General features: G+C 46.4%; 1 long non-coding RNA gene across 1 annotated transcript in view; it reads right to left on the bottom strand.

The window, feature by feature from the left end:
- Positions 1-6,735: 6,735 nt before the first annotated feature.
- The window catches only part of LOC125174711 (uncharacterized), an 18,895-nt gene continuing 5,111 nt past the window's right edge, over positions 6,736-20,519 (bottom strand). The window contains exons 4-7 of the long non-coding RNA XR_007155525.1: positions 13,696-13,794; positions 13,265-13,571; positions 7,520-7,703; positions 6,736-7,298 (exon numbers count right to left, since the gene is read on the bottom strand). This is a non-coding gene — a long non-coding RNA (uncharacterized LOC125174711). The remainder of the gene's footprint in view (positions 7,299-7,519; positions 7,704-13,264; positions 13,572-13,695; positions 13,795-20,519) is intronic.

The following is a 20,519-nucleotide window of genomic DNA, read 5'->3' as shown; positions in this document are numbered from 1 at the left end:
GAGGGTCCGAGAGACCAGCTTAGTCTGATGGCATCCTGGAAGATGCTGTGTGTGGGGGTGCTCCCGGAGAGCACACCCGCAGTAAGGAAGGAGAACGAAATATCCACGTCAGTTTGATGGAGAGGCTGCAAAGGACGCTGTCAGACACACGATGCCCCGTCTGGAAAAGCTAGAACGCGCTAGACGAAGACGTGCAACAAGGCACAGCTGCTTGATCAGGAGAAGGCTAAAAATTGGGGAGACAGTGGTTCCTTGTGTCCATCAAGCAGCCAAGGGCTAGCTCGAGGCCGAGCGTGAGTGGGGCAGTGTCTGGGAGGTGGCTTTCACACCACATGTCTTCCCCCTGTCCCAGAGCCCCCGTGACATTTTTGAAGTGTCGGTCTTGGATTCCTTCTATTACCCGGTTTTAATTAACCTCCTGAAGCCCCTTTGTGCGAGCTGCAGTGTCAGCTGTGAGGGCCAGGAATCGAAGGCGCCTCCCTCAATATTTTTTGGAAGGAGCCTCGTGAAGGGGCCTGATGAGCCGAGGCTGGGGGGCAGGGACTGCGAAGGAATGTTTCCTCTTTAATCCGGCGTTTAATCGCTGGAACCAAGGACAATGGAGGCTCCTCCGGCCTCCCAAGAGCCTGATTCCATTTGGCAAGCCCAGCCCTCTTTTGTGGGCCGCGCAAGGAGGCCCCACCTCGCCGGGCTCCACGCGAGATCTGCTTCACAAGTGTCGTTGAGATGAAACGGCCCGTTCGTGGGGCCTGGCGACGGCCGGGCCCAGCCTCTGCGACCAGCGCTGGCCTGTCCTTCACAGCCTTTGTAACTCTGTGGACCCATAATTCCATGAAAGCTGTGCCTTAACGTCCAGGCACGTTTATAGTTGAGAGTTTTCGAAGGGAGTGCGGCCTAGTGGAACCCTTTTCTCTCTCTCTATCAGTTTTTCCTCCGAAAATCCTGATTCCTCTGAGGAGCTGAAGGGTGCCCCTGGCTCATAGAGATAGGAAGTTATAAACACAGCGTTACTAAAATCCAAGGACGTCTCTCAGTGACTTATATTTCTTCCTTCCCCTTCTAGTCCTTAATTAGAGTGCCTATCTAACTCTGTATGATAACCACAGCAACGATGCGAGTTTTGTACTCTGGGGAAGGGGGGGTTCAGCCAAGTATTTTTTATTATTGCTGTGTCTCTAGTTTTTTATTAGCGCGTTTCCAAATGTCGGACACCGACCATAAGGACGCCAGCGAACATGTTCAAACACAGAGTGTTCAACTTCTTTCGAATTCTTTGCGTCGGAGAGATGCCAAGAAGTCTGATTACCGCACCGAAAGTGACGAACGTGTTTATGGTGCGAGAGCTCGGCTCCGAATTGCTACCTGAACTTCAAAAGAGTTGAACCAACTTCCACCGTAACCGGCTACCTCTGCGTGCAGCGTTTGGCCAAGGCCTCACCTGCGCAGCAAATTTTCATTTTCTTTCTTTTTTTTTTTTTAATTTTTTTTAACGTTTATTTATTTTTTTTTTTAATTTTTTTTTAACGTTTATTTATTTTTGAGACACAGAGAGACAGAGCATGAATGGGGGAGGGGCAGAGAGAGAGGGAGACACAGAATCGGAAGCAGGCTCCAGGCTCTGAGCCATCAGCCCAGAGCCTGACGCGGGGCTCGAACTCACGGGCTGTGAGATCGTAACCTGAGCCGAAGTCGGACGCTTAGCCAACTGAGCCACCCAGGTGCCCCAAACATTTATTTATTTTTGAGACAGAGAGAGACAGAGCATGAACAGGGGAGGGACAGAGAGACAGGGAGACACAGAATCCGAAACAGGCTCCAGGCTCTGAGCTGTCAGCACAGAGCCCGATGCGGGGCTCGAACTCATGGACCGTGAGATCATGAACTGAGCCGAAGTCGGACGCTTAACCGACCAAGCCACCCAGGCGCCCTGCAAATTTTCATTTTCAAACACGTTGGCTAGCGATGGAAGCTGCCCCCACGTCTGCTGTTTGCCTACAAGTGAAGTCTGCACCTTTTTCCTGAGTTCCCTCATGAAAAAGAATTCCTCCTGTGCGTGACTGCTCAGCCATCTGTCAGTAAGTGAGCTTTAATACGGCATGAAGTCCATTCTTAAAAGATTTAAGTTCCCCAAGGTAGGAAGAGACTATATCACGTAGAGAAATCAACTTGAGCTTTAAGATGTCACTCATGTCTAAAAATGTTTGCAAGGCTCTGCAGCCAGTGACCTCTCAAAACCAAGATCTAAGTTTCAGCTTCTTCCCGGACAGGGATCCCTGCGCAATGGTTTATCCAGGGCTGATGCCTGCCCCTGCATCGTTGGTCCTTTTCTGTGGGGTGCGTGTTAACCTTGTAATGAAGGCAAACGACTAACATAGGGTCTAACGTTGTACCTGTCAGAAGCTGAGACCTGGGGTCTCACACTTCAACGAATGGATTAAGTGTTTTTGAGAGCTCGTTAGAACGTGGTTCCTACTCCCAAAGGAAACAACAAGCCCAAACTTAGTGATGGGAAACCATCGTGGAACACTGAACACAGGAGATCAGGAATTGGGGAGGCCAGGCAGCCTGGAGCGAGCAGGAGAGTCTTCAGAGAGGAGGCACGCGTTGTCCCGCCTTCGATCAATGACGGCAGAGCAGATGTGAGAGCTGGTCCGGCTAAGCCTTTAGTGCCTGGCCTCTGTGCTCAGCTGCCCCTGTCCGTGAGGGACTTCAGTCCACAGGAGGTGGAGGTTGACAGAGACAGGACGTGGAAATAAACGCCAATCACAGAATAAAGACACAACTACGAGAAAGCCCTGATGACGGTGTTATGATTACAAGACGTGAGTGGTAGTGTAACGGTCTAATATTTGAGTATGGTGTTACAATGGTAACAGCCGAGTATTAGTGTTTTTCATAAGATTTGAGTATGGCGTTATGAGAAGTGGGCATCATTGCTATCACGAACGACTTGAGTATGGTATTAATATTATCACATTTGAGCATTAGTATCTGAGTATAATATTTAAGGAGAGCATTATAATTATGACATTTGGGTTGCATCCTAGCTGTGTGACTTCACTGCAAGGTACTTGAACCTGTTTCTTCATTTGCTAGGAATTTGGCAAGGAATGGTACTTCCTCGCCTGCCAGGCTGATGTAAGAAAAATGTGCGTTGAAAGATATGTTTGCATATCTTATTTAATGCAGTCCCATTTGCAAAGCACGCCCACCGTCCCCTGTCTTGGTTGAACTTTAGGGACTCATTTTACGGATTAAAACACCGAGGTTCAGGGAAGTCCTGCGTCTTGCCCAAGGTCGTGGGAGCCATGGTAAACCCACCTGAAGCCTGTGCGTCTACGTAAAATGGTATTTTATTTTGTAGCTACGAAGTGTGTGCCAGGCATCGCGTTGGCCATGTTTCTTAGGTTATCTCAGGCAACCCTCCTGCCTCTCTAGGTAGGAACTCAGTACTGCCCAGCGCTGGTTTATAGAATGACACTGAGGTTCGGGGAGAGACAAACACCCAGGTAAGTTGATGGCAGAGCTCGGGTCCCTCTGACTCCAAAGCCTACGTTCATTTCACAACACAACCAGCCTCCGCGGGAGATGATGGGTCCACATCTTAGACGGGTGATGTTCACGGGCAGGGCCTGTGTGGGGAGAGTCTGTAGGCTGCTGGACCCACCCCAGGGAGGAGCTCTCTCGCTCTCGGCAGAAAGAGCGGGCTGGAGACCACAGAGGCCAACGGCATTCGGCTGTAGTTCAGTCAAAGCGACAGTTTGGTTCTGAAATGTGTGTTCCCAGCTATATGGCCCATCAGCGAAAAATAAGCCCAAATCCTGCCTCTAATCACTTCATTTGGGGCGGGGGGGCGGCAAGAAAGATGAATCGTGACCCAAACGTGGTTGGCCATTTAAGCTAATCAGTGAAAACAGATTATTTGCTCCAGGTAACGAATCTATTTCTTTTTCTAAACCTTGAAACACACACACAAACGATGCACGACCATTTATTAGCTTTTGACAAACAGGTTTAATGCAAGTTTTTATTTCTTTGTCTTTTGCCTTCTGATTCCAGTGTACTTTGTAAAACTCTAACAAAGTAAGGTAACAATTAACCAAGTAAAAAGTGTTCAGGTAAAAATAAAAATATCCTCACTTCTTTAAATACATAAATTTTATTCTTCAGGTTTAGGGTTCTGCTTTTAAAAATGTACAGTTTATAGGGGCGTCTGGGTGACACAGTCAGTTAAGCGTCCAACCTCGGTTCAGGTCGTGATCTCGCGGCTTGTGAGCTCGAGCCCCGCGTCGGGCTCTGTGCTGACAGCCTGGAGTCTGGAACCTGCTTCGGATTCTGTGTCTCCCTCTCTCTCTGCCCCTCCCTGACACATGCTCGCACACAAGCACGAGCTCTCTCTCTCTTTGTCAAAAATAAGCACTAAAAAAAATTTTTTTTATTTAATTTTTAAAAATTCAAAAATAATGGGGTGCCTGGGTGGCTCGGTCATTTAAACGTCCAGCTTGAGCTCAGGTCATGATCTCTCGGTTCGTGGGTTCAAGCCCTGAGTCAGGCTCTGTGCTGACAGCCTGGAGCCTGGAACCTGCTTCGGATTCTGTGTCTTCCTCTCTGCCCTCCCTTGCTCGTGTTCCGTCTCTGTCTCTCTCGAAAATAAGATAAAACATTGAAGAAAAAAAAAAAGAAGGTATACTAAATTAATATATTATCCCCAAGTTAATTTGAGCTATGTTTCTATTACCAGTTTTCATTTTCTTTACAATTTAGTGGCTTTTTAAAATAGTGCTATTTCTCCATGTCAATTATTACTTGAATCTTATGCAAAAAAATAAAATAAAATAAAACAAAATAAAATAAAGTACTGTTAAAACCAGAGATGGTTTTGAAATAAACTGAAACAAGAATTTGCTTCATGAATTGCTTCATTAATAGAGCAAGTTACAAGACACATTTTAATTTTAGTCTTAATCTGTGGGTGATTGGCTTCTGTGGAACGTGGTAGATAACAAGTCGCAGAAGTAAATTTGCCCTGGGAAAATTACATTGTGGCACAACTTCAAAACAAATTTCCTGCATTTTCACTGCAGGCAGGAAAGGACATTCATGGATCACAGAGAATAGACCTGTGGCCTCTGGAACGTCCAATGGTGACCCTTTGTGGGATTTATTTAGTGCCCTAGCCAAGTCCACTTGAACAAGCACAGGAATATTTTAAATAATCGAAACGGCTGCTTCCTTGAGTTTCAGAAACCTTTCCACCATATTTCAACAGCTATCAAATTACACAGAAAACAATAGCAACATTTTGCAAAGAAGTGCGGTTTTGCACAAACACATGTGTTGAAAATGTCCCGTCGGTTTTCGCCGGCTGGGTTCAGTTCGCAGTGGGGGAGTCTGGCGGATGGCCAAGGCTCTGAAGGAAAACGAGGAAGCTCATAGGATCTGCGATTGTTTGCTACCTGTAACTGTACTGACTGCATTGGAGCACAGTGCTGGTGACAAAAATAAAATACAGGAGAGCTGTGCAATCTCCTGGGGAGAATTCAGAGCCTGGGGAAGGGCCACGTCTCTCTGCGGTCCCGTCTCTGCCAAGTTCATTAGGACACCGTGGCTCGGGGCCCCTTCCACCCGTCTGCCAAGGAGTGATGTGGCTTTGCCCACCTTTCCCAGTTCAGCTCCCGAATGGGGAAGAGAGGGGGCGGAAGCCCACGGGTGACGGGCACACCGGGTGAGCACCTAGGTTCACGCCAGCCTCGGGCCCCGGCGGGAAATGCACCTGCTTGTCTTGAATGCCTGTGGCCTCCTCCTTTCTCATCCGGGGTACCCTTTCTTCTTCCCAGCTCGGTACCTGTTGGGAGAGCGCCAGGCCCCAGGCCGCCTCTCCTGGTGGAGGGAGCCCCTCCGTGTAGCGAGCTAACCAGGAATACTCTTCCCACGGGCTTGGTGACCTCCCATTCTGAAGAAACAGTAAAATACGAGATGGCCGCACGCAAGTTGTAATAGAACAGGCCTAGCCCGTGTGGACAGAATGGAGAGAGTGGGTTAAATGACCTCTCAGCGCCTCTCAGCTCTCCAGTTCTGTGGTTCTGACAAGCAAGAGTTTAACAGGGTAAAGATTGCTTTTTTTTTTTTTAATTTTTTTAAAAATTTTATTTATTTTTGATAGACAGAGAGCAACAGAGCACAAGTGGGGGAGGGGCAGCGAGAGAGGGAGACACAGCATCCGAAGCAGGCTCCAGGCTCCAAGCTGTCAGCACAGAGCCCGACGCAGGGCTCGAACTCACAAACTGCGAGATCACGACCTGAGCCGAAGTCAGATGCTTAACCAACTGAGCCACCCGGGCGCTCCAAGATTGTTTTTAAATAAAGAACCCCCATCTGGCTTCCTGCCCCCTGGCACCAGCCACACTCCAGTCTCTCAGCTAGAAAATGCCTGCCCTTTTTCCTCTCCAGCACTTACTCCCTTTGTCTCCGAGTGTTATTATTTCCTTCTTCAAACCGTTTCTCCAGTCTTTAGCTTCTCCGTCCAGTTATCATTCTTTCCACACGCGTTCTGTCTCCTCCCCCACCTCCTCTGGTCCTCTCTTAGGACCATTAACATGAGACCAGCTTACCCTGCCTAAAAAGTCCTGGCATCCCACCATTTCTCTGGCCCCCAGCCGCATCCCTCCCCGCTGCGCCGCCCCCCCCCCTCCACCCCCACCCCTGCTCGCCTGTCCAGGGTGAGCACTCCCCAAATCCAATCAATCCTTCCTCCGGTTCTGAGCTCGCCACACCCTGCTCGCTCCGCCAGCCGGTTCACTGGCACAATTTCTCTTCCTGGCAAATCCTTCTTGTTCCCCACACCTTCCCAAAGGTTTCCATCTTAGTTGTGTCCCCCTGAATATCATAGGTTGAAGTCTTAGCCCCCAGAACCTCAAAGTGTGGCTGTCTTTGGAGAGAGTGTCTTTAAAGGGTTCATTAAGTTCAAGTGAAGTCATTAGCGTGGGTCCAAATCCAGTAGGACTCTGTGTCCCTCTAAGAGGAGATTAGGACACAGACACACACAGAAGACCACGTGAGGACACAGGGAGAAGGTGGCCACCTACAGGCCATGGAGAGAGGCCTCAGAAGACATCCATTCTGCCGACACCTTGATCTTGGATTTCTAGCCTCCAGAAGAGTGAGAAAATACTTTCTGTGAAGCCCCCTGACTAAGTCACCAGCGTTGTCTGTCCACGGGGGGCTCAGCTCAAGTCCTCCATTTTCTGACTGCTCTTGTCCGTCCTGTCCCCGCTTCCTCTGGATGTCATGACGGGGCCCTGCAAGCCGAGCAGGCAGAGAAGTGAGGGTGTGACAGTGATGAGAAGCCGTGACAAATCGGCAGCAGGGAGAGACCCTGGGTCCAGGCTGGGTCACGAGTCATGGGCGTCAAGCGTTCCGAAGATAGGTGGCAGGTGGAGATCGGGCTGAGCAAGGGACTGCAGTTACTGGAAATGACCGGGCGTCATGCCCGGTGGTGTGCTCATCAACCAGCACTTACCGAATTGCATTTATGCTCAGTCCCCTCAGAGGTAGCTGTTAACAATTCTCTAATGGTTCCACTTGTCCGGGCACCTCCAAGTTACCACACTCCCTACCCAGTACACAGAAGCTTTCAGCCGGGCAAGGGAGAGGAGATTTGTCAAAGGGCTCATCTATTCAGGGCTACCAGTTGAAGACGGGGGCTGAAAAAGAGAAGTTTAGGGGGCATGAGAGGCTAATTTATATCCCAGTGATAGACATTTGGGAATACAGCAGAGAAGAAAAACAATGCCCTCCGCAAGCTTACCGAGTCATGGGGGGTTGGAAACGCTCCAGAGGCTCCCGGTAACAACACATCTATTTCCACAGAAAAGTAAAGAGAATCCACGGGCCATCCCCAGGCTAGCTTGCAAAAGTCTACTTTAAAGTTAGAAATGGACCAAATAAACGTACATCTTTCCTACAGCATAACTTGGCGCAGTCATCACAAACAAAAACAAGCAAACAAAACACCAAAACCCTGAGGTACCCTTGATGATAAGAAATCGACTTCAGGAAAGTTAAGAAAGGAACCCAGTTTATTAACAGGATGCATAGTATGTTTCCCTTATGTAAAAGTATGTTTCCCTTATGTAAATGCATATATGCATATATGCAAATGTATATGCAAATGCATATGCATACTATGTTTCCCTTGTGTATATGCAAATGTATATGCATAGTATGTTTCCCTTATGTAAAACACACACACACACACACACACACACACACACACACACGCCCACATGTGCTCTTGTATATTAGAATAATTCTGGAAAGTTACACAAGAAACAGGAAGCATTAGCTGACTCTGAGTACATGTGTATACACGTACACGTTCACGTACAGGGGAACTGAAAGACTGGGGGAAGAAGAGAACTTACTTTTATCGTATTTCCTTTTTTACTATTTGCATTTGTATCACATGTATTACTTTTTCAATACTAAAGCCAATGGTTCAAGTTTGCTGGGGAACAGGAGGATCACACAGTCTCGAAGCATCACCCCACAGATTACTTTTTAATTGCAGAAGAAAATTTAACCTGATGTCTGGGTGAGGGAGAATGTGTTCAAGCACAGAAGCAAAAAGAGACACTCACCCCCACTCCATACACACATAAGACAGGTGTGGCTCACACAAATTCAGATTTTCTTTTCCATAAGAAAATTCCCCCTCGGGGCGCCTGGGTGGCTCAGTTGGTTAAGCATCTGACGTTTGATTTTGGCTCCCCGTTTGTGAGCTCGAGCCCACCTCAGGCTCCATGCTGACAGTAGGGAGCCTGCTTGGGATTCTCCCTCTCTCCCTCCCTCCCTCTCTCTCTCTCTCTCTCTGCCCCTCTCCTGTGTGCACGCACACACACACTCACTCTCTCTCAAAATAAATAAATTAAGCTTTAAAAAATTCTACTCTAAGTCCAACAAAAGATAAATTACAAATTATGAAAGATAACTACTATGAACATGAGAGTGAGTCAGTATATGTATTATATAAAAGCCTAACACAAGTTGCCTTTTTAAAAAATAAGACAATAGGAAATGGACGAAGGAAAAAGATATTTCACAGGGCGGATGGACAGTAATAGGAACAATACAAAAAGAAGTCTTACCCCATCGTCCATCAAAGTAATGCCAAGTGAAATGAGATTGTATGTTTTACTTTCCAAAGTAGCCAAAAGTTGAAAATTAGGGGATACTTAAAGTGACAGGCACTCTAACCGAGGCTGGTGGAAACATAAATCAGTTTAAACCCTCAAAAGAGAATCTGGCCAATGTACATCAAGAATTTAAAAATAGTTGGGGCGCCTGGGTGGCGCAGTCGGTTAAGCATCCGACTTCAGCCAGGTCACGATCTCGCGGTCCGGGAGTTCGAGCCCCACGTTGGGCTCTGGGCTGATGGCTCAGAGCCTGGAGCCTGTTTCCGATTCTGTGTCTCCCTCTCTCTCTGCCCCTCCCCCGTTCATGCTCTGTCTCTCTCTGTCCCAAAAATAAATAAACGTTGAAAAAAAAAATTTTTTTTAATAAAAAAATTAAAAAAAAAAGAATTTAAAAATAGTTCATACACGTCGACTCAGTAATTCCATTTCTATGACACTGATCTAGAGAAATATGCCACATGCAGATGAAAATTTATATCCAGGATATTTATCACATCATATTTATAAGAGCAAAAAATCAGAAGGCATTTGAATATCGAGTAACAGGGAAATAGTTATTTGCAATACATCTGTACAATAATGTATTTTGCAGCCAGTAAAATCAGGATTTTTTTATTAGATTGTAAGCCAAAAAGCAGCAAAAAAACCATTCAGTATGATCCCCATTTGGACTTTTTTTTTTAATGTTTATTTATTTTTGACAGAGAAAGAGAGACAGAGCATGAGCGGGGGAGGGACAGAGAGAGAGGGAGACACAGAATCGGAAACAGGCTCCAGGCTCTGAGCTGTCAGCACAGAGCCCGAAGTGGGGCTCAAACCCACAGACCGCGAGATCATGACCTGAGCCGAAGTCGGACGCTCAACTGACTGAGCCACCCAGAAGCCCCAAGGACTTTTTTTTTTTAAATAAGCATTAAAAATGTGAACATTATGGCTTGCTCAGTCAGTAGAGTATGCAACTCTTGATCTCGGGGTTCTAAGTTTGAGCCCCACTTTGGGTATAGATTACTTAAAAAAATAAAAATCTTTAAAAACAAATGTGAAAGGTTAGCAATGATTATCTCTGTGTAGCGGGATGACATGTGATTTGTATGCTATTTATACCTCTGAATTTTTCAAACTTTTAATATTCATTTTGTAATACGAGAAAGGTTTACATAATAATGGTAATAACAACATTAAAGCTACTATTTATTGGGCATTTCCTATGCGCCTGTCCCTATGGCAAGCACGTGACCTGTGTTACCTCCTTTATGGATAATCTTGTGTCTTAGGGATTCTTCTTACCTCCCCTTTGCAGAGAAAGAAACTGAGGGTGCCCAGTTGGCTCAGTCTATTAAGCATCCGACTTCGGCTCAGGTCATGATCCCGTGGTTCGTGAGTTTGAGCCCCACATCGGGCTCTGTACTGACAGCCTAAAGCCTGGAGCCTGCTTTGGATTCTGTGTCTCCCTCTCTCTCTGCCCCTCCCCCGCTCTCTCTCTCTCTCTCTCTCTCTCTCTCGCTCTCTCTCTCTCTCAAAAGGAAATAAACACATTTTTAAAACTTAAAAGAAAAAAAAAAGAAATCAAATGAGGCACCCCCTCTCTAGAGTTCACGGGTTTAAAGAATTTTTACTGACGAAAGGAGATGCTTCTGATAATTAAAAAGGATGACAATTTTTTTATAATACACAGAGAAAAATACCGGTCACGGTGATTATCTCTGGAGACGGACTTGAGGAAGATGACAATATTTTTCTTTGTATTTATATTGTTGGTAACAACCATAGATTACCCTGATAACATCCTGATGGAGGGAAATGATAAAATATGAAGCAATATTAAGGGTTAATTTGGAAAACGAACCGCCATGTAAAATGTTAATTAGAAAACGTATTTGGAGTTCCAAAAATTTTTAAATATAGCCCCTTCATAGATGGGGGGTTGACTGCATTACTTCTGATCCCACGTGTTGATGCAGTAAAATAATAGTACTTCTTCACCACCTACCAAGTACACACACAATGTTTGGAACGTGGGATTATCCCATAAATACCCATTGATAAAAGTGGTAATGCTATGGGGCGCCTGGGTGGCTCAGTCGGTTAAGCGTCTGACTTCAGCTCAGGTCATGATCTCGCAGTCTGAGTTCGAGCCCCACGTCAGGCTCTGTGCTGACAGCTCAGAGCCTGGAGCCTGCTTCGGATGCTGTGTCTGCCCCTCCCCTGCTCATGCTCTCTCTCTGTCTCAAAAATAAATAAAAACATTAAAAAAAAATTTTTTTTTTAAGTGGCAATGTGCTACCAGAAATGTGCTAGAAGAAAGTTTTTTGAATTAGAAGGCACAGTGACATGATAAAGTGAGCATATTTTATGGTGAGCGGACCCCTAGCTGAGTCCTTCTAAGACCCAATGCCTATTATTAAGATTCTGGCCAACACAATCGAGTGAAGAAAGCCCAGGAATGCAGTACATCCAAGAGAAAGAAGGCAAGCTCCATTCTCAAATCCAAAGTTAGGTCCAAAGGTACTTGCTCAGAAAAGCACCTGGTTCCCCATTGTGTTTTCACTGTGATGTTTGCTGTCATCGAATCTCCCTTTCTTCTCTTCCCTCCGTCGCTGTCTTCCCTTCCTTGCTTCTAACTTAGCCTCTGGAGACCAGGGTAGCACTCCTGTCTCTGGCCCCAAACAAGCTTGTACCACTTCTAATTTGTCTCCTGGAGTCAGGAACGCTACTGGGAGCCCTCGGGCACCCCCTAGGGGAGTCGGCCAGCCTCTCAGAGAGCCAGTAAATGTGGTTTGGTTTGCAGAGAAACATTGCCATCTAGTGCAAGAAAAAGCAATATTCCCATCTCTTTTCTGGAGCTAAGAGGGTGACTAGGGATTGAACGTTTATATCCCCATCTCGCTTTTAAGCTGAATCACGCTTAAACTTTCCTAGAAAAAGTTCTGATCGTCTTGTTTCCACGTTGAATGTTGTACTTCAGTGAACCGAAGGAAGTGTTATTGACAACTACTTTCCTGTGGAAATGACCAGAAATCTGAGCTAGAGAGGAAATGAAATGAGGAGAGAAGAAAGGTGTCTTCACTTCATGATCAGTTTGCTCTCTCCCCCATCTTGACTGGTACTTTTTCCTCGTCTATGTACATACTATGATCTGTCGAAACTTCACTTAGCCTGGCCCCATGGGCTCAGAATACATAGGTGCTCATATTAGCCAACCTTCCTGGTATTCTGGATTAGTGATCTCATTTTGGAAATATGCTATCAAGAAATTATTGTCAAAATATAGGTGAGTCGATGACCCCAAATCCAGAGGAAAGGCTTAAGATTTATGACAATCACATTGGGGTGACAAGCATCATCAGCTGTGTCCCATAGGCCTTGGCAAAGCAAGCCTTAGAAATTTTTGAGTAAAAATAAGGGGAGGTGTGGGCTGAAGAGGGAGGACCACATGAGGGAAGGAGCCCAGATCACTATGTCACCCTGGAGCAGGGTCACCCCCTTCCGGGAACACTTGGATTGAACAGGGACAGGTTCGCTCCACAGAAAACCCATGAAATTGAAAGAGTCTGTCAATTCCAATTGCTTTCTCGTGAGTTATTAGGATTGGAATCTTGGTCTCTTAGTTAATACCGTTGGGGACACCTTTCAGTCCTGGGTCCCTGCCTGCCCCCAGTGACTACGCACAAGGAGAGAAGGAGACTCGGAGGAGGACGATCCTGAGACCTTTGTGGATGGCACCGCAAGTTCCTAAAGCAGAAGGAAAATTTAAACCAGGAGAATGAGCCTCATCCAGGGAGAGCCCCCACCCCCACCCCCACCCCTATTCTGCCCTGACTTGTTCTTGTGCACAGAGAGGGACATGGCCTGGCCCTGCTTTGATGTTTAAGGTTTGCTCTAGGGCCAGGTGGGTCTATAGTGACCGAGCTTCAGGCTGGGATCAGCCCTTCCCACTCCCGCAGTGCCTGTGGAAGTGAGATCACCGTCTACTTCAGAGCCAAGTTAAGAGAGAACCGTTTCCTAGAACCTGGCTGGCCTCCCCTCCCCCAGCCCAACTGATCTGCCCCGGTGGCCGGGCACCTGTTTACCTTACGGATGGAACTCCCCGCAGCGTTCTGAGCGGTCAGCTGTGGCCCGTGGGATGCTGGCACTCAGAGGCAGAGCCGTGGAGCCCTACGCAGCCCTGGAGGGCCGGATGCCCACCACCGGATCCACTTTCCAGCTAATCCTGGAGCAGCCGTGGGTGCGCTGCTGGGGATTTCTGGGAGCTTGAGACACCCCGTGTTTCCCCGGGCGATCCCGGTACGAACTGCGGTGCCGGCTTTGATCGCGGAGACGACACACGACAGGAAGCGTGAAGGCACTAGGCCAAAGGTGTCCTGCCCACGGTGGAGTCTGTGGAGAAGGCAGGGAGAACCTTGGACCGATGACACAGGCCGATGACACGCTCAGGCTGCCCGGGGTGGAGGCCTGTCCCCCCACGTTACAAATCTGGTGCTTGTTGGCAACGGATACGAACCTGAACAGGTCGTCCCTTCAGGACACTGTCAACTTCCTGAAACAGGCACAGAAGAGCCAGCCTCCTCAACGTTTCCGAGTCACGGGGGGGAGCCCCATCCTAAGAGCATCGGAGAAGGGTGGAGGGCAAGTTAGGAAGAAAATAACTGACGATCTTCCTGATAACACTCATTTTCCACAAAGCCCAGAGCTGCTCGACCAGGACATTTCAAGATGGAAGCAGAGAGGACAAGAGGAGGGGGGAAGAAAGCCTGGAGCAGGCCAGCCCTTTGCCTCCTCTCCTCCGAGATTACCCGAGAAATGGCGGGAACTGGGAGGAGGCTGAAGAGAGGAGGGAACAGGAAAGGGCGTTCACCCCGTCCATCCGTCCCAAGTGACCTGAAGGCTGTCGCTGGTGATTTTGGCCTCAACTCGCCCCTTCAGAGTTCCGACCAGGAACATCAAGAAGTCGCCAGACAAGTGTGGGAAGAAATTGTTGCGACCACCACCCTGATCAGCCGGCAGCCATCAACATCAGGGAAAGACCTCCAGCAAAAAGATTATGATTCGCTGAAAGCTCAGATGATGGTTAGCATCTTTTGCCAATGAAGTAGTTTTAAATGAAAGTACGTACACTATTTTTTGAGACATGATGCTATTGTACTTGGTAGATGCCAGTACAGTGTAAACATAGCTTTTACAGGCACTGAGAAACCAAGTGTGGGAAGAGAGGGAGATACAGAATCTGAAGCAGGCTCCAGGCTCTGAGCTGTCAGCACAGAGCCTGATGTGGGGCTTGAACTCACGAACCCTCGAACCATGAGATCACGACCTGAGCCGAAGTCGGATACTTAACCGACTGAGCCACCCAGGTGCCCCTTAGGTTTCTTCATTTTTGAGAAAGACAGACAGGATGAATGGGGGAGGAGCAGAGAGAGAGAGAGAGAGAGACAGAGAGAGAATACCAAGCAGGCTCCAAGCTATCAGCACAGAGCCTGATGCGGGGCTCGAACTCATTAAACCGTGAGATCATGACCTGAACCCAAACCAACAGTCTGTTGCTTAACGTACTGAGCCGCCCAGGCACCCCATGTAAGAAAGTAAATCTTCAAAGTTCTTATCATAAGAAAAAAATTTTGTTTGCATGTTAATGCATATTAACTACACGTACTGTGGAGATCATTTTGTAATATATACAAATACTGAATCGTTGCGCACCTGAAACCAATTTAATGTCGTAGGTCAATTATACATCAATTTTAAAAAACGGATACCTATATCATATGGTGCTCAAAAGTAATTATAGATATATTAAAAACTCAAATGTGAAAAGCAAAACTTTAAAATGTTCAGAAGAAAATATTAAAAAAAATCCTTATAACTTCAGATGAGGAAGGCCTCTGGGACCAGGCTGCCTGGGATCCAATCTGAGCTCCAGGACTCACAAGCTATAAAGAACCTGGGCAAGTTACTCCCTGTTCTCTAGTTTCCACACGTAAAAAGTCAGCATAATAAAGAATTTCATGGAATCTCTTCTAAAACTCTCCCCCATTTTGTTTGTAGGTCATGGCAGCAGAAGGAATCCAAATGAATCCAGTGGACAAGATGGAGAACTTTTACCACATTTGGTTGTAATCCCATGTGTCTCAACTTCTCCCCCGAAAGTCACAAAAGTTAAAAACTGATCTAAAGAATGCTCTGTGGTGCACATCAGTCAGGCTGATCCTGACTTCAAAAGGCAGCAGCAACGAAGAGGGCTGTAACCTTAGCGGTGACCATCTTGCCAAATATAGTCGATACATTTTAAATCACATGAAGTTCACTTCAAAACAAGCATGCTTCTAACCTAAGTGTGTTCTCATAGATCCTCACTGATGCTGATATTCTTGGCTTGGGAGGCACCGGGAGTTTTCTAAAGAAGGCAGGACCCTGAACAGAGTTGAGGAGGCAGGTGGCCATAAGATTATATGAGCCAAGCTGCCACAGAGATTTAACTACTTTTGAGCATCCTAAATGAAAGAGAAAGGAGAGGAGGACAGGTGTAGGAAGTTTAGATCATCTGTATCCAAACAGGCAGGGGTTTTTTTAGAGACTCATAATAGAAACTACCTCACAGGGTTGTTGGGGGGATTACATGAGTAATATGTATAAAGTGTTTAAAACCACCTGACACTTAAGTGCTTTACGGGTTTTTGTTGTTATTGGTTGTTGCTGTAGAGGAACGACACCTGGTTACAAGAGATAGGCACTCTTAATTTGGCAAATCTAAGCCTAACAAAAGCCAGGGGGCACCTAGGTGGCTTAGTCAGTTAAGCGTCCAACTCCGGGCTTTAGTTCAGGTCATGATCTCACAGTTCATGGGTTCAAGCCCTGCGTCGGGCTCTGGACTGACAGCTCAGAGCCTGGAGCCTGTTGCCGATTCTCTGTCTCTCTGCCCCTCCCCCACTCAACCTCTCCCTCTCTCTCTCCCTCTCTCTGAAAAATAAATAAACATTAAAAAATTAAAATAAATAAATAAATAAATAAATAAATAAACAGATAAGCTTAAAAAACTCAGAAATGTTAGTAATTAAGGGAAGAAAGGATGTTGAATCCTGGAGGGTAGCAAAGAAGGAAAACAGCAACAGAAAAACACACTAAAGAAAGGACAAGAGTTCGCAGTCTGCTCATCAAAAACCAAACAAGGGTCAATGAATCGAATTGCTTGATCAATCACTTCATTCGATCATTTCATCTGGGTCCCGCTGCCAAACTGCCCCCCCCCACCAAGCATCAGCTGTGCAAGGTGTGTTTCTGCTTTCTTTCCCCCTGCTACACTTCCATTTCCATTTACACGACATTTACATCCTGAAATGTGCATGCCCTATGGGTGTCCAGTAAAAATCAGTTGGTCAAGGAACAAAATCTGCAACCTTGATGCTGCAAATATGGCTCAGATGACATGTTCTTTCTCTATTTGCAGGCACATTTTCCAGTAAGATGCCACAGAAATCAGAAACAGTGAAACCAAGTCTTCTCGGAGGTCCGGCAGACTTTGCCAGACTTTCTTTCATGCTGTCCTTTTGCTGTTATACCCCCCTTCTCATTAGAAAATGTATTCTTGTCAGGGCACCTGGGTGGCTCAGTCGGTTAAACGTCCGACTCTTGATTTCGGCTCAGGTCAGGATCTCACACTTTGTGGGATCGAGCCCCATGTCAGGCTCTGTGCCGACTGCGTGAAGCCTGCTTGGGATTCCCCACCCCCCCGCCCCTCCTTTGGCTCGTGCACTCTCTCTCTCTCTCTCTCTCTCTCAAAATAAATAAAAATAAACAAAAAAAGAAAATGTGTTACTGTCATTCTAACTGTATCAGCCAGTTTAACACATTTGCAGCATTTCCTGCTTTTGCAAGGTGGTATTTAAAGCACCAAATTAAAAAAAAAAATCCTGTGAACCCTGACCCTGAATTTCATTTCTGACTAACCAACTAGCAACGTTGCCTTGTCATCTAAAGTTAGTCGGGTTCCAGGAGTTTGTAACAACGTTATTTTGGACAAGTCACACAGGTGGGGGTTTAATGATTTGACCTTGGTATTTCCTCCCCAATAAACTTTAAGGATTTATAACAGACAGCCAAATCACAGATTCGAAGGCTAAAAATTAGGGGCAGGGGAGCGGTCAGTGAGAATTAGGACAAGGTTGAATAAGGACTGCAGGTGGCCCTTCTTGCCACCCTCTGTCTAGTTGAGCTCCCCTCTTACCAAGATGAGATGCTGGGTTTGTTTTTTCCTGGTTTCACCTATCAATGTCTGGCTTGGAAATAAATTAATCTCCTCTTGCTTCATGGGCAGTGCCTCTAACAGACATCAATTTTTTGTTAATGGTTTGCAACTTCTAGGGAGAAAGGGAGTGTGGACAACCCCTCTAAAATAACAGTCTTTCAAGGTGTCGGTCAAGTATTGGGACGGGCAGGTTGGAGGTCTGAGTCTGGAAGAATCAAGTGCTATCAGTAGGTGGAGCACTTGGCCAGAAATTCATGGCGGCTATTGGGGGATGTGGAAGATGGAGAAGGCTGCCAGCTTAGCGGTCCAAGCAGGTCAGGGCATGTCATGGCCCAGATAGTTCAGCAAATATCAGGAAGCCGGTATTTAACTAGATGAAACACAAGACTAACAGAGTGAAGAATGGTGCCACTAAGCTAGGGACAACCCTCACCAGTGAGTTCTACAGGTACCCTCTCTTGGACTATGGACCCAATCTTTACCGCACGCCCTCATAGTCCTCTGAGCCAGGGCCTTCTCCATCTGGCTGGTGGACACCCCAGAGCACACCATAGTGTAGAACTGTGGACGCCAGCCACCTGCACTTCGGCAGGCAGCCAGGAGAACCCATGGGCTTGGTGAGGACTCAGGAAGTAAGGCCAGTGAGTCCTCTTTTCTTTTTTTTTTTTTAAGTGTTTATTTTTGAGAGAGAGACAGAGTGAGAGTGGAGGAGGGACAGGAGAGTGGGAGACAGAATCCGAAGCAGGTTCCAGGCTCTGAGCTGTTCGCACAGAGCCCGATGTGGGGCTCGAACCCACAGACCACGAGATCATGACCTGAGCCGAAGCCGGACGCTTAACAGACTGCACCCCAAGGCCATTGAGTCCTCTAATCACTGGTTTCCCATCTGGTTACATAAAGCTACACATTCCCTTACACTGGTTGTTTACGTACCTTGGTGGTTCATCTCCCAGATATCCTAAGAAGCCCCCTCCCTCTCGGACAAGTGTTTTGCAAGCTGGGCTCTTTGCCCAAAGTTAACTAATAGCTGTCCATTTCCTTCTCCCTTCTTCCCCCTGCCCCACATTAGTTGTATCCCACCCCACCAGGTTCATATATCAGTCTCCTAAGACTTTGAGTAGCATAAGCCTGTTCCTCAGAACATGATCAGGTCCAAGTTCACTGAAAAAAAAAAATAACTTTCTGGTGCTCACAGTTAGATTAGACCCTGAACGATGATGATCTTCCAACCGACCAGTCACCCACTCCCATGCATCTCTAAAACATGGGTGCCCTTCCATTTTTTATATTCCAATTCTGAGTCTGCTTCCAGTAAGAAGAGGTGATATTGGCTTGAATGAATGAGCCTCTGTACTTGGCCCTGACAAAGATTGAACTGTTGGGCTTGGAGGCTGCTCACTGTCCATTTATGGACATGCTGTTACATTGTTTTGAAGAAAGGAAAATTCCAAGGTAAGCTGGAACGTGAATATACCCAGAGTTTTAAAATATGACAAGTAGGTTTTAAGAGAACGAAGGCTGACAAAATAATTTTTGTGGATAGGAGCACCTGGGTGGCTCAGTAGGTTAAGCATTGCCCTGGGCTCAGATCCTGATCTCACAGTTCATAAGTTTGAGCCCCATGTAGGGCTCTCTGCTATCATTACAGAGCTTGTTCCAGATCCTCTGTCCCCCTCTTTCTCTCTGCCCCTTCCCTGCTGGTTCTCTCTCTGTCTCTCTCTCAAAAATAAATAAATAAACTTAAAAATAATTTTTGTGGACAACTCATTGACAGGAAGTTCTCAAGTCTTTTAAAATTTGTCCCATGGCTCGGGGCACCTGAGTGGCTCAGTAGGGTGAGTGTTCGATTCTTGATTTTAGCTTAGGTCATGATCCCAGGGTCATGGGATCGAGCCCTTTGTTGGGCTCTGTGCTGAGCGTGGAGCCTGCTTAAGGTTCTTTCTCTCTCCCCCTCTTGCGTGTGCTCACTCAGTCTCTCTCAAATTAAAAAGTTTTTAAAAACCCCTAACAAAAATAATTTGTTCAGTGGTCCAAAAAAACGTTTTGATGCAAAGTGTGATGGCAAAGATTCGGACCCTAGTGTGTTTGCTAGGCAAAGTCAAGATATGTCAGGAGCACTTTCCCTTGTTGCTACAGTTCTAAATAAACCAAACATGAAGCTCCTTGGGGCCTGTTTAGAAACAAAGAACTCTTAATACAAGTTCTGGCTTGGAGGGAAGTCAAATCAATGCAACAGGTCAATGCATTGAAATCACAGACAAGTTGGAAAAGCAAAGGATTTCTACTTTGGAAACCTAAGGAATGTTGAATTGATTTGCCAAGGAGAATGAGGACGATTGCCCTGTATTGGAAGTATGACATCTCACTTCGGGAGGAGCTAAAATGGCTAAGGAGGAGCTAAGGAGGACCCTAGGCTCGCCTAGTCCCTCAAACACAACTGGACAGCTATCAAATCTTTCTAAATACCCCAGAAATCAACCCAAAGACTGACAGAACAAACTCCACAACTAAAGGGAGGCAGTATGGCATCTCTGTGCCACAGATGAACCTTTGTGATTCCTAATGAAGGGGACCCACGGGAAGAACCAGTACACTGTTAGCAGCCTGGACAAGCAAAGCAGTAACATCTGAATTCTTCAAATCATGTGTTTCAGTAAAATGCTCCCTGTTACTCTTGGAAGACACACTGGTTTGTTTCCATAAGCAAAAAAGCACACTTAAAGTGCCCTTTGCAGAAATTTCATTTCTCTTGCAATAAGTTTGAAGGGGAAGAAGAAGAAGAAGAAGAAGAAGAAGAAGAAGAAGAAGAATCATTCTTCCTTGCCTACACTGTTAACATCTAGTAGGGTCACCTTGGAAATGAAGAGGCTCATCTTTGGAGCTCAAGCGGGTGCTGCTGGTGAACTGATTTCTGGACAAGGTGTATCACATAGTACGCTGAGGTGAAGACTCCATAAAGAAATGTAAAGACTTGATTCATTGAATTGAAGTAAGCTACTGTGAAGTATGATTATGGAACATTTTAATGAGTGTTACCATGGGTGATAAAAGTAAAAAGAAGAAGAAGAAGAAGAAGAAGAAGGGGA

This window comes from Prionailurus viverrinus, chromosome C2 (assembly GCF_022837055.1).
Source record: "Prionailurus viverrinus isolate Anna chromosome C2, UM_Priviv_1.0, whole genome shotgun sequence".
Classification (NCBI taxonomy): Eukaryota; Metazoa; Chordata; class Mammalia; order Carnivora; family Felidae; genus Prionailurus; species Prionailurus viverrinus.
This window is presented reverse-complemented; position numbering and strand designations above follow the sequence as displayed.